This window comes from Mobula birostris, chromosome 9, assembly GCF_030028105.1.
Source record: "Mobula birostris isolate sMobBir1 chromosome 9, sMobBir1.hap1, whole genome shotgun sequence".
NCBI lineage: Eukaryota > Metazoa > Chordata > Chondrichthyes > Myliobatiformes > Myliobatidae > Mobula > Mobula birostris.
The window spans coordinates 83967475-83980503 of NC_092378.1; positions in this window are offsets into that span (position 1 = coordinate 83967475).

Consider the following 13029-nt stretch of genomic DNA (forward strand, 5'->3'; position numbering starts at 1 on the left):
TTGTGCAGGATTCCCTCAAGGTTAATTTGCGGGTTGAGTCTGTGGTGTGGAAGGCAAATGTGATGTTAGCATTCATTTCAAGAGAACAAGAATATAAAAGCAAGGATATAAAGTTGAGACTTTATAAAGCACTGGTGAGGCCTCACCTGGAGTATTGTGAGTAAGTTTGGACCTCTCATCTTAGAAGAGATGTGCTGAAACTGGAGAGGGTTCAAAGAAGGTTCGTGAAAATGTTCCAGGATTGAACAGCTTATCATCTGAAGGGAATTTGATGGCTCTCGACCTGTACTCACTAGATTCAGAAGGATGAGGGGTTCATTGAAACCCATCGAATGGTGAAAGGCCTTGATAGAGTGGAAGTGGAGAGGATGTTTCCTATGATGGGAAAGTCTAAGATCAGAGGACACAGCCTTAGAGTAGAGGGGCATCCATTTAGAACAGAGATGAGGAGGAATTTCTTCAGTTAGAGAGTGGTGAATCTGTGGAATTCATTGCCACAGGCAGCTGTGGAGGCCAAGTCACTGGGTATATTTAAGGCTGATAGATAGTTGATTGGTTGGGGCATGAAGGGATTATGGAGAGAAGACGGGAGATTGGGGCTGAGCAGGAAAATGGATCTGCCATGATTCAATGGCGGAACCAATTCAATGGGCCAAATGGCCTAATTCATTTTTATGGAATGCACCACAGTATTCAAAATTCCCTCATTTTCCTGTGCATTCGAATGCCATACCAATCCATGAGTAACCAGTCAGGATTCTTTCAGAAGTCCCTTTGTAATAGTTTGTTAGAGTGTTTGATGACAGGCCATTCATCCTAAACTGCTGCAAAAGCAAATATGCTGTCACACTTACCTCAGGACAGCTCATTGGATATGTTCATGCCCAGGAATTTCGAGTTGCTGACTCTCTCCACCACCAATCTCCCAATATAGACTGACGCAAGTCTGCCCATCTTCCCTTTCCTGAAGTCAACACTCAGCTCTTGAGTTTTGCTGACATTGAGCAAGCGGTTTTTGTTCAGAACAGCTAAACTAGGTGTGCTATCTCACTGTAGATGTATCAGCTTACTGGAGCAATTACAGGTGGCTTGGTAGAGTAGCGGTTAGCACAGTCACTTTACAGCACCAGCAACTCCCCCCACTTTCTGTAAGGAGTTTGTATGTATGTTCTTCTCATGACCATGTGGCTTTCCTCTTGGTGCACTGGTTTCCTCCCACATTCCAAAGACCTGCAGTTAGATTTAGTTATGTTCATGCTGGAAGCATGATGATTCTTGCAGGCTGCCTCCAACACAATCCTCAGTCTCTGTTGGTCATTGATTCAAAACAACAGTGTATTTTAGCTGTGCATGTGGAAAATAAAGCTAATATAAAAAAAACTAATCTTTTTGCCACCCGTAATTTCTCTAAGAGCAGTAGTGTCATTGGCAAATTTGAGGATGGCTTTGGAGCTGAGCTTAACTGTGCAGTTCATTCTCTTTATGGGTCCTATGAGTATAAATGAATGGTTTCATTCTTCAGTACACCCTACTGCGACAGGACATGGCCCAGTGATCCTCAGTGCAAGGAATTGTTGAAAAGCTCCAGTTGGCAGGTTAGAAGATTGTCTAGGCCTGGGTGTGTCAAAGCAGTATGGCTGCTCTGGTCCAGTCTGGTCTGACTACCCTGTGCCAACCACTGCCTTACTGTTACTTGAATTTGTTTATCCTTGTGAAGCACTACAAACTTCATGTCAGCCAGTATATCAGCCAAGGAGACTGACAATTTCATTCCCACTAATAAGGTTATGACCTTCCTCTATTCATTGGCACTCTCTCCCAATACCTTGACAATCTCATTAGGGCAGAAAAATCCCCAGTCTCTCTGCGCTTGTGTTAAATAATTGCTTCCCTCTCTGTAAATGTACATCCTTCCAAAGCTTCAACCCCCTGTCCAGTCTAGCATTCCTCCTTAGCCTAACTTACAGTTGTGGTTTCCCAGTTGCTTGAGTCAGAGCCACTCATTTGATCTGGCACTCCTGTGGTGCCAAGAGGTTCCCAGTTGTAATTGTCCTGTACACCTTCATTGTCTGGTTTCAGTGTGTCAGAACTGAGTAGACTCACTCACCTGATGGCTATCTTTCTTTTCCAGATAGGACTGGCAAATTGCTACAAACTGAAGAGTAGTCTACCCTTAACAGGACAGCGGCCTTGGAGCCAGACGCTGTATACAATAGAGGATCAGAACAGTGCATCTAGCCTCACCTCAGGCTAGACAACTCTCTAAATGTGATTTACCTAGTTGACTTTGCAAAGTCTAGGGTTGGTGTCCAAATGGGACACCACAGACTGATCACCTCATGATAGAGAATCACATTCTCTCCATCACAGCCACCAATATGATGTTGTAGATACTGAAAATCTGAAATAAAAATGGAACATGCTCTTCTTATTGTTTCACCATAGACCTTGTGTTTGACTAGTAACTCAGGGGTAGACACACCCATATAACCCCCCACCTTAAATTCCTCCGTATACCTGTCTAGTAGTCTCTTAAATTTCACTGGTGTATCTGCCTCCACAACTGACTCCGGCAGTGCATTCCACGCACCAACCACTCTCTGAGTAAAAAGCGTTCCTCTAATATCCCCCTTGAACTTCCCACCCCTTACCTTAAAGCCATGTCCTCTTGTATTGAGCAGTTTTGCCCTGGGGTAGAGGCGCTGGCTGTCCACTCTATCTATTCCACTTAATATCTTATATACCTCTATCATGTGTCCTCTCATTCTCCTCTCCAGAGAGTAAAGCCCTAGCTCCGTTAATCTCTGATCATAATGCATACTCTCTAAACCAGGCAGCATCCATCTGCCATTTTTCTGCCCAACTCTGCATCCTGTCTATATCCTCGACAACCTACAGCTCCACCCACAACTCCTCCAATCTTCACGTCATCTGCAAACTTACTGACCCATCCTTCCCCCTCTTCATCCAGGTCATTTATAAAAATCACAAAGCAGGGGTCCCAGGACAGATCCTTGCAGCACTCCACTAGTCACTGACCTTCAGGCAGGATACTGTCCTTCCACTACTACCCTCTGCTTTCTTTCTTTAAGCCAATTTTTTATCCAAACAGCCAAGGTTCCACTGATCCCATGCCTCATGACTTTCTGGATGAGTCTTTCATGGGGGACCTTGTCAAATGCCTTGCTAAAATCCATGTAGATCACATCCACCACCCTACCCTCATCAATTTCTTTTGTTACGTCTTTAAAAAACTCAATTAGGCTCATGAGGCACGACCTTCCCTTCACAAAGCCACGTTGACTATCCTTGAGTAGACTGTACTTCACCAAGTGCTCGTAGATCCTATTCTTAAAAATCCTTTCCAATAGTTTGCAGACCACCGACGTAAGGCTCGCCGGTCTATAGTTCCCAGGATTCTCCCTATTACCTTTTTTAAACAAGGGAACTATATTTGTAATTCTCCAATCCTCTGGCACCTCCCCTGCAGCCAAAGAGAATTCAAAGATCATAGCTACTGCTCCAGCGATCTCTTCTCTCACTTCCCACAGCAACCTGGGGTATATCACATCCGGCCCTGGGGACTTATCAATCTTGATTTTTTTAAGAAGATCCACATTATCCAGCAAACAGGCCTGTTCTATTTCGACCTCACCCTGTCAGAAAACTGGGTCACTGTCAAGAGAGGGAAGGGAAATGCCCGGATAGTGGAGAGCACACCTATGGCTGTCCCCCTCAGCAACAAATATCTTGTTTTGGATGCTGTTGAGGGGGATGACCTGACAGGGGACGCCCACGGTGACCGGGTCTCTGGCACTGAGCCTGGCGCTGTTGTGCAGGAGAGAAGGAGGGAGAAGAGAAATGCGGTAGTCGTGGGGGATTCCATAGTCAGGGGAACAGACAGGACATTCTGTGAGCCTGACAGAGATACCCGCATGGTGTGTTGCCTCCCAGGTGCCAGGTTACGGGATGTCTCGGATCGGGTCGAGAATATTCTGAAGGGAGAAGACGAGCAGCCAGTTGTCTTGGTACATATTGGTACCAATGACATAGATAGGACAAAGGAGGAGGTCCTGAAGAGAGATTTCCAGGAGTTAGGAAGGAAGCTGAGAAGCAGGACCTCCAGGGTAGTAATCTCGGAATGGCTACCTGTGCCATGTGCTAGCGAGGGCAAGAATCAGGCAGATGAATGCATGGCTGAGAGACTGGTGTAGGGGGCAGGGCTTCAGATTCTTGGATAATTGGGATCTCTTCTGGGGGAAGTATGACCTGTTCGAAAAAGACAGGTTACACCTGAACTCGAAGGGGACCAATATCCTGGCGGGAAAGTTTAATAGAGCTGTTAGGGAGGGTTTAAACTAATTTGGCAGGGGGATGGGAACCGGAATGACAGAGCGGAGGAAGGGGAAAACAGAAATAAATCTAAGAAAGTGAGCAGTAAAGATGTCAGGAAAGACAGGCAGGTGATGGGGCAAATTTGTAGTCATTGGGATGAGTTGCAGTGCAATAAAGTTGCAGTGAAATCAAAGCGAAAAGTATCAAATACTGGTCTTAAGGTGTTATACTTAAATGCACGCAGCATAAGGAATAAGGTGGATGATCTTGTCGTACAGCTACAGATTGGCAGGTATGATATTGTGGCCATCACTGAGACCTGGCTGAAGGATGCATGTCTCTGGGAGCTGAACGTCTAAGGATAGACGGTGTATCAGAAGGATAGGAAGGTAGGTAGAGGGGGAGGTGTGGCTTTATTGATAATAAATGATATTAAATCATTAGAAAGAGGTGATATAGGATCAGAAGATGCAGAATCTTTATGGGTTGAGCTAAGATATAGCAGGGGTAAAAGGACCCTGATGGCAGTTATTTATAGGCCTCCAAACAGCTGCAGGGATGTGGACTACAAATTACAACTGGAAATAGAAAAGGCTTGTCAGAAGGGCAGTGTTATGACAATTGTGGGGGATTTTAACATGCGAGTGGATTGGGAAAATCAGGTTGGCACAGGATCTCAAGAGAGAGAATTTGTAGAATGTCTGCGAGATGGCTTTTTAGAACAGCTTGTTATTGAGCCCACTAGGGGATTGGCTGTACTGGATTGGGTATTGTGTAATGAACCAGAGGTGATTAGAGAGATTGAGGTGAAGGAACCCTTAGGAGGCAGTGATCATAACATGATTGAGTTCACTGTGAAATTTGAAAAAGAGAAGCCGAAATGTGATGTGTTGGTATTTCAGTGGAGTAAAGGAAATTACAGTGGCATGAGAGAGGAACTGGCCAAAGTTGACTGGAAAGGGACACAGGCAGGAAAGACAGCAGAGCAGCAGTGGCTGGAGTTTATGCGAGAAATGAGGAAGGTGCAAGACAGGTATATTCCAAAAAAGAAGAAATTTTTGAATGGAAGAAGGATGCAACCATGGTTGACAAGAGAAGTCAAAGCCAAAGTTAAAGCAAAGGAGAGGGCATACAAGGAAGCAAAAATTAGTGGGAAGACAGAGGATTGGGAAGTTTTTAAAACCTTACAAAAGGAAACCAAGAAGGTCATTAAGAGGGAAAAGATTAACTATGAAAGGAAGCTAGCAAATAATATCAAAGAGGATACTAAAAGCTTTTTCAAGTATATAAAGAGTAAAAGGCAGGTGAGAGTAGATGTAGGACCGATAGAAAATGATGCTGGAGAAATCGTAATGGGAGATAAGGAGATGGCAGAGGAACTGAATGAGTATTTTGCATCAGTCTTCACTGAGGAAGACATCAGCAGTATACCGGACACTCAAGAGTGGCAGGGAAGCGAAGTGTGTGCAGTCACAATTACGACAGAGAAAGTACTCAGGAAGCTGAATAGTCTAAAGGTAGATAAATCTCCTGGACCAGATGGAATGCACCCTCGTGTTCTGAAGGAAGTAGCTGTGGAGATTGCGGAGGCATTAGCGATGATCTTTCAAAAGTCGATAGATTCTGGCATGGTTCCAGAGGACTGGAAGATTGCAAATGTCACTCTGCTATTTAGGAAGGGGGCAAGGAAGTAAAAAGGAAATTATATACCTGTTAGCTTGACATCGGTGGTTGGGAAGTTGTTGGAGTCGATTGTCAAGGATGAGGTTACAGAGTACCTGGAGGCATATGACAACATAGGCAGAACTCAGCATGGATTCCTTAAAGGAAAATCCCGCCTGACAAACCTATTACAATTTTTTGAGGAAATTACCAGTAGGCTAGACAAGGGAGATGAAGTGGATGTTGTATATTTGGATTTTCAGAAGGCCTTTGACAAGGTGCCACACATGAGGCTACTTAACAAGAAAAGAGCCCATGGAAAAACGGGAAAGTTACATACGTGGATAGAGTATTGGCTGATTGGCAGGAAACAGAGAGCGGGAATAAAGGGATCCTATTCTGGTTGGCTGCCGGTTACCAGTGGTGTTCCACAGGGGTCCGTGTTGGGGCCGCTTCTTTTTACATAGTACATCAACGATTTGGATTATAGAATAGATGGCTTTGTGGCTAAGTTTGCTGACGATACGAAGATAGGTGGAGGGGCTGGTAGTGCTGAGGAGATGGAGAGTCTGCAGAGAAACTTAGATAGATTGGAAGAATGGGCAGAGAAGTGCCAAATGAAGTACAATGTTGGAAAGTGTATGGTTATGCTCTTTGGCAGAAAAAATAAATGGGCAGACTATTACTTAAATGGGGAAAGAATTCAAAGTTCTGAGATGCAACGGGACTTGGGAGTCCTCGTACAGGATACCCTTAAAGTTAACCTCCAGGTTGAGTCAGTAGTGAAGAAGGCGAATGCAATGTTGGCATTCATTTCTAGAGGAATAGAGCATAGGAGCAGGGATGTGATTTTGAGGCTCTATAAGGCACTGGTGAGACCTCACTTGGAGTAGTGTGGGCAGTTTTGGTCTCCTTATTTAAGAAAGGATGTGCTGACGTTGGAGAGGGTACAGAGAAGATTCACTGGAATGATTCCGGGAATGAGAGGGTTAACATATGAGGAACGTATGTCCGCTCTTGGACTGTATTCCTTGGAGTTTAGAAGAATGAGGGGAGACCTCATTGAAACATTTCGAATGTTGAAAGGCATGGACAGAGTCGATGTGGCAAAGTTGTTTCCCATGATGGGGGAGCCTAGTACGAGAGGGCATGACTTAAGGATTGAAGGGCGCGTATTCAGAACGGAAATGCGAAGAAATTTTTTTAGTCAGAGGATGGTGAATCTATGGAATTTGTTGCCACGGGCAGCAGTGGAGGCCAAGTCATTGTGTGTATTTAAGGCAGAGATTGATAGGTATCTGAGTAGCCAGGGCATCAAAGGTTATGGTGAGAAGACGGGGGAGTGGGACTAAATGGGAGAATGGATCAGCTCATGATAAAATGGCGGAGCAGACTCTTTGGGCCGAATGGCCGACTTCTGCTCCTTTGTCTTATGGTCTTATCAAGGTCCTTTTCACTTGTGAATACTGAAGCAAAGTATTCATTTAGGACCTCCCCAATGCACAATTTACCCTCTATATACAGCATGGGGCGAGGATGATAGTGCGGTGAGCTGATGATATAACATTAATGCCCATAGATCCCAGGTATAGGCTGTTCACCTTTGAGGCCATTCAAAACTAACTGTCAAATAGCGAACAGTCCCAGGAGCTTGCAGGTGCACAATCTTTAGCACGCTAAATTTCTCACATGCCTACGCATACATGTACCAGGGCAAACTCTCTAGCTGAGAGCCAGTACTAACAAAGGATAATTAATTATCAGTTGATATATAGGGCAAACACAACCTGATTGATCTTCCAACTAGATACTACAGGGCATTTGTCAGTATCTCTGCAACCAGGGTGACGTATTGTTGCTAAAGTAATTTGACACTTTAGCAGCCAGTATGTCACTCTGATTACTGAGGGAGAATATTTACAGAAGCATCACTTGAGTCCCAAAGGGCATAAACGTCAAATTGAAGTTGCAACTCACACAAAATGCTGGAGGACCTCAGCAGCCCAGGCAGCATCGAGGAAAAGAGTACTGTAGACGCTTCAGGCCGAAACCCTTCACCAAGCACACCTTCCCCCCCGCCCCGACCTCCACTTTCTGCTTTCCACAGAGATTGCTCCCTATGTGACTCCCTCGTCCATTTGTCCCTCCCCACTGATCTTCCTCCTGGCATTTATCCTTGCAAGCTGAACAAGTGCTACACCTGTCCCTACATCTTCTACAGGACTACCATTCAAGGCCCTAAACAGTCCTTCCAGCTGAGGTAACACTTCACCTGTGAGTCTGTTGGGGTTATTTACTGTGTTCAGTGCTCCCAGTGTGGTCTCCTGAACATCGTTAAGACCCGACGTAGATTTAGAGACCACTTCGCTGAGCACCTATGCTTCATCTGCCAGATAAAGCAGAATCTCCCAATGGCTATCCATTTTAATTCCACTTCCCACTCCCATTCCAATAGGTCCATTCATGGCCTCCTCCATAGTTGTGATGAGGCCACACTTAGGTTGGAGGAACAACACCTTATACTCCGTTTGGGTAGCCTCCAATCTGATGGCATGAACATCAATTTCTCAAACTTCCAGTAATGCCCTTTACCGCCCTCCCTCCTTCAGCATTTCCCATCCCTCTTTCCTTCTCTCCTTGCCTGCCCATCACCTCCCTCTGGTGCTCCACTCCCCTTTTTCTTTCTTCCATGGCCTTCTGTCTCTTTCATCAACCAACTTCCCAGCTCTTTACTTCATCCCTCCCCCTCCAGGTTTCAACTCTCACCTGGTGTTTTTCTGTCTCCCATCGCTCCACCTTTTAAATCTACTCCTCAGCTTTTTTCTCCAGTACTGCTGAAGGGGTTCGGCCCGAAATATTGACTGTACTCTTTTTCTAGATGCTGCCTGGTCTGCTGAGTTCCTCCAGCATTTTGTGTGTGTTGCTTGGATCTCCAGCATCTGCAGATTTTTTCTTGTTTGTGAAGATGCAATTACTAATTTTATATGTAGTTCTTAAGGCAGTAGGCCAGGGAGCGAGATCCATCAAAGAAAAGTTGGTAGTGATATTGAATACCAGCAGAACAACCCAGGTCCATTCTTTTTGGCAAGGTGCTTTTCTCATCTATCTTTAAACCTCTGAGATTGATAAGCCTCTTCAAGAGGATGGTGCCACAATAAGTGGAGAAATGTACTCTGGGTGGGTGTCACATTGCCTAATCTCCTTGTTAGTGAAGCAAAATGCTCACCATTAGAAATATGAATAGTCTACCATTCAAAGTGTGGTGGTAAGAAGAGGTCATTGGGGAACACATCAAGGACAAGATATCTTGGCCATTCTTTATGGTCAACATCTTGGCATTGTCCACATGAAGGCAATGACCAAAGGGTTTATTTAGTGGTCAGGCACAGGCAAGGACATTGCACACCCAGTAAATTATTCAAGGTTTAGCTCCTTCAAAACTTGTCACTCATGACATGCCCTGCCGGAGTCTACCAGTCCACACTGACGGCTGTCAAATGGAACCACATTAAACCTGTGCCCACTAATTGTGGACTTCATTACCCTGTAGGCTCCTATCTATGTCCATCATAATTAGAACTATACACAGTACTCCATATGATCTAACCAACTTTTTTTACAGCTGCAACATGACCTGAAGAAGGATCTCAGCCCGAAATGTCAACTGTTTATTCATTTCCATAGATTCCAGAATTTTCAGAATCCCTTGTGTTCCATCTCATATACTGCTTGGGTCCAAACCATGCTTGCTTTTGTGGACCTGTTCTTGTCTCATCCTATTTCTTTTTACTAGAATGTTACCTGGGTTTCATCACCTAAGTTACAGAAAGGTTGAACAAGTTGGGTCTTTATTCTTTGGAGCGTAGAAGGTTGAGGGGAGCTTGATAGAGGTATTTAAAATTATGAGTGGTATAGATAGAGTTGACATGGATAGGCTTTTTCCATTGAGAGTGGGGGAGATTCAAACAAGAGGACATGAGTTGAGAGTTAAAGGGCAAAAGTTTAGGGGTAACATGAGGGGGAACTTCTTTACTCAGAGAGTGGTAGCTGTGTGGAACAAGCTTCCAGCAGAAGTGGTTGAGGCAGGTTTGATGTTGTCATTTAAAGTTAAATTGGATAGGTATATGGACAGGAAAGGAATGGAGGGTTATGGCTGAGTGCAGGTCGGTGGGACTAGGTGAGGGTAAGAGTTTGGTATGGACTAGAAGGGCCGAGATGGCCTGTTTCCGTGCTGTAATTGTTATATGGTTATATGGTTATTTAGGTTCCTCCCAAAATCCTTTCTTCTGATGCATTGGTACTGCATTTGCAGCTTCTTGCACGTGCAGAACTTGAAAGTTCAGCAATTTTGCTGCCAATTTGTTCTAAATTACAACATGGTTCCTAATTCTATCCTTCGCTTTCTTGACCTCACTCTCCCATGCCCTTCCCCCCCTCAAGGTTAGTAGAGTAATTTCAATATGGGAACACTCTTCACTTTATCAACTTCTCTGTCCCTATTTCATGGTATCCATTAATAATCAATATCCAGCATAATTCTCCTGCTCTTCCGACCGCTTTTTGTAAGAGCGCAGTTCTCTCAGTATTCCTAGTGTGGATAGTCAGAGGCTTTCTTCCAGGGCTGAAATGGCTAGTATGAGAGGGCACAGTTTAAGGTGCTTGGAGACAGGTACAGAGGAGATGTCGGGTAAGTTTTTTACACAGAGAGTGGTGAGCGCGTGGAATGAGCTGCTGGCAACGGTGGTGGAGGCGGATACGATAGGGTCTTTTAAGAGACTTTTAGATAGGTACATGGAGCTTAGAAAAATAGAGGGCTATGGGTAACCCTAGGTAATTTCTGTAGTAAGGACATGTTCGGCAGAGCATTGTGGGCCAAAGCTCTGTATTGTGCTGTAGGTTTTCTATGTTTCTATGTTCTATGTTCTACTTCTAATTCCATCGCATCGACTTTGATGATTAAATTTTCCATATCATTGCTTTCAGCAAGTTTTCCATTTTCCTTATTCATATTTTGCCCTCTACTATAGTCTCAAACATGTCTTCCCTGTTTTCACTTCTTCTTTTCCCCCCACTTTTCCACTCAGTTGGAAAACGTCTGCTCACCTCATTAAAGGGTCATCCTCCAGAATTTACACCTCCAAGATTCCCACACTACACACATCTTCCCTTTCCCACACATTCCCTTCCACCATCCTGATGGGACTCTTCCCTCTGTAACTCCCTGCTTCACTCTTCCATCTCCATTAACCTCTTCCATTCTCATAGTATCTGCAGACACAACTATGGGAGATACAACACCAGTCCCTTCCAACCATCCAGGGAGGGGCAAACAGTCCCTCCATGTGAAGCAGTGATTCACTTTCACTTTAGTGATGAATCGTCTCTATGCTGAAGAAACCACACTCAGGTTGGGTAATCACTTTCTAGAACACCTTAATTTAGTCTGCAAGTGCAACCCTGGTCTTCTTGTTTATCATATTAATTCTCTTTCCCACTCTCACTCTGAATAACTCTCTGCCTTTGACCTCGCCCCCGTTCAACCAAAGGTATAGCATCTCAACTTGAAATTTGAAGGGAGAAAGTAAAGTCTGATGTAGCAGTATTTCAGTGGAGTAAAGGGAATTACAATAGTATGAAAGAGGAGTTAGCCAAAGTAAATCTGAAAGAGCTGCTGGCAGGGATGACAGCAGAACAGCAGTGGTGTGAGATTCTGGGAAAAATGAGGAGGTGCAGGAGATGTATTCCAAAAACAAAGAAATACTCAAATTTACAAAATAGTACAACTGCGGCTGACAAGAGAAGTCAAAGCTGATGTAAAATCAAAAGAGAGGGCATTCAACAAAGCAAAAATTAGTGGGAAGACAGAGGATTGTAAAGGTTTTAAAAACTTATAGTGAACAACTAAAGGAGTCATTAAGAAGGAAAAGATAAAACATGAAAGCAAGCTGGCAAACAATATCCAAGTGGATAGTAAAATCCTTTTCAAGTAAGTAAGAAATAAAAGAGAGATGAGAGTGGATGTAGGACCGCTAGAAAATGAGGCCAGAGGAATAATAACGGGGTTGAGGAGGTGGCAGATGAACTAAATGAGTATTTTGCATCAGTCTTCACTATGGAAGACACTAGCAGTGTGCTAGGTGTTGAAGGGTGTGAATGAAGAGAAGTGAGTGCAGTTACTATTACAAGGGAGAAAGTGCTCAAAAAGCTGAAAGACCTAGGGGTACATAAATCACCCAGACCAGATGAACTGCACCCTAGGGTTCTGAAAAAGGTAGCAGTAGAGATTGTGGAGGCATTAGTAATGATCTTTCAAAAATCATTGGACTGTGGCATGGTGCCAGAGGACTGGAATATTGCAAATGTCACTCCACTCTTTAAGAAAGAAAAAAGGCAGCAGAAAGGAAATTATAGACCAGTTAGCCAGACTTCAGTGGCTGGGAAGATATTAGAGTCAATTGTTAAGGATGAGGTGATGGAGTACTTGGTGATACAGGACAAGATAGGACAAAGTCACCATGGTTTCCTTAAGGGAAAACCCTGTCTGATGAACCTGATGGAATTCTTTGAGGGGATTACAGGTAGGATAGATAAAGGGGATGCAGTGGATCTTGTATATTTAGACTTTCAGCAGGGCTTTGCCAAGGTGCCGTACATGAGGCTGCTTACCAAGTTAAGATCCCGTGGTATTACAGGAAAATTGCTAACAATGGTTAGAGCATTGGCTGATTGGTAGAGGGCAGCGAGTGGGAATAAAATGATCCTTTTCTGGTTGGCTTCCATTGACTAGTGGTGTACCACAGGGGTCGGTGTTGGGACCACTTTTATATGCTGTATATCTATGATTTCAAAGTTGCCAAGTTTGAAAATGATACAAAGATTGTTGGAGGCATGGTTTGTGTTAAGGAAAATGGAAGGCTGCAGAAGGGTTTAGACAGATTAGGAGAATGGGCAAGAAGTAGCAAATGAAATACAATGTTGGAAAACGCATGGCCGTGAACTTTAGTAGAAGAAATAAATATGCAGACTATTTTC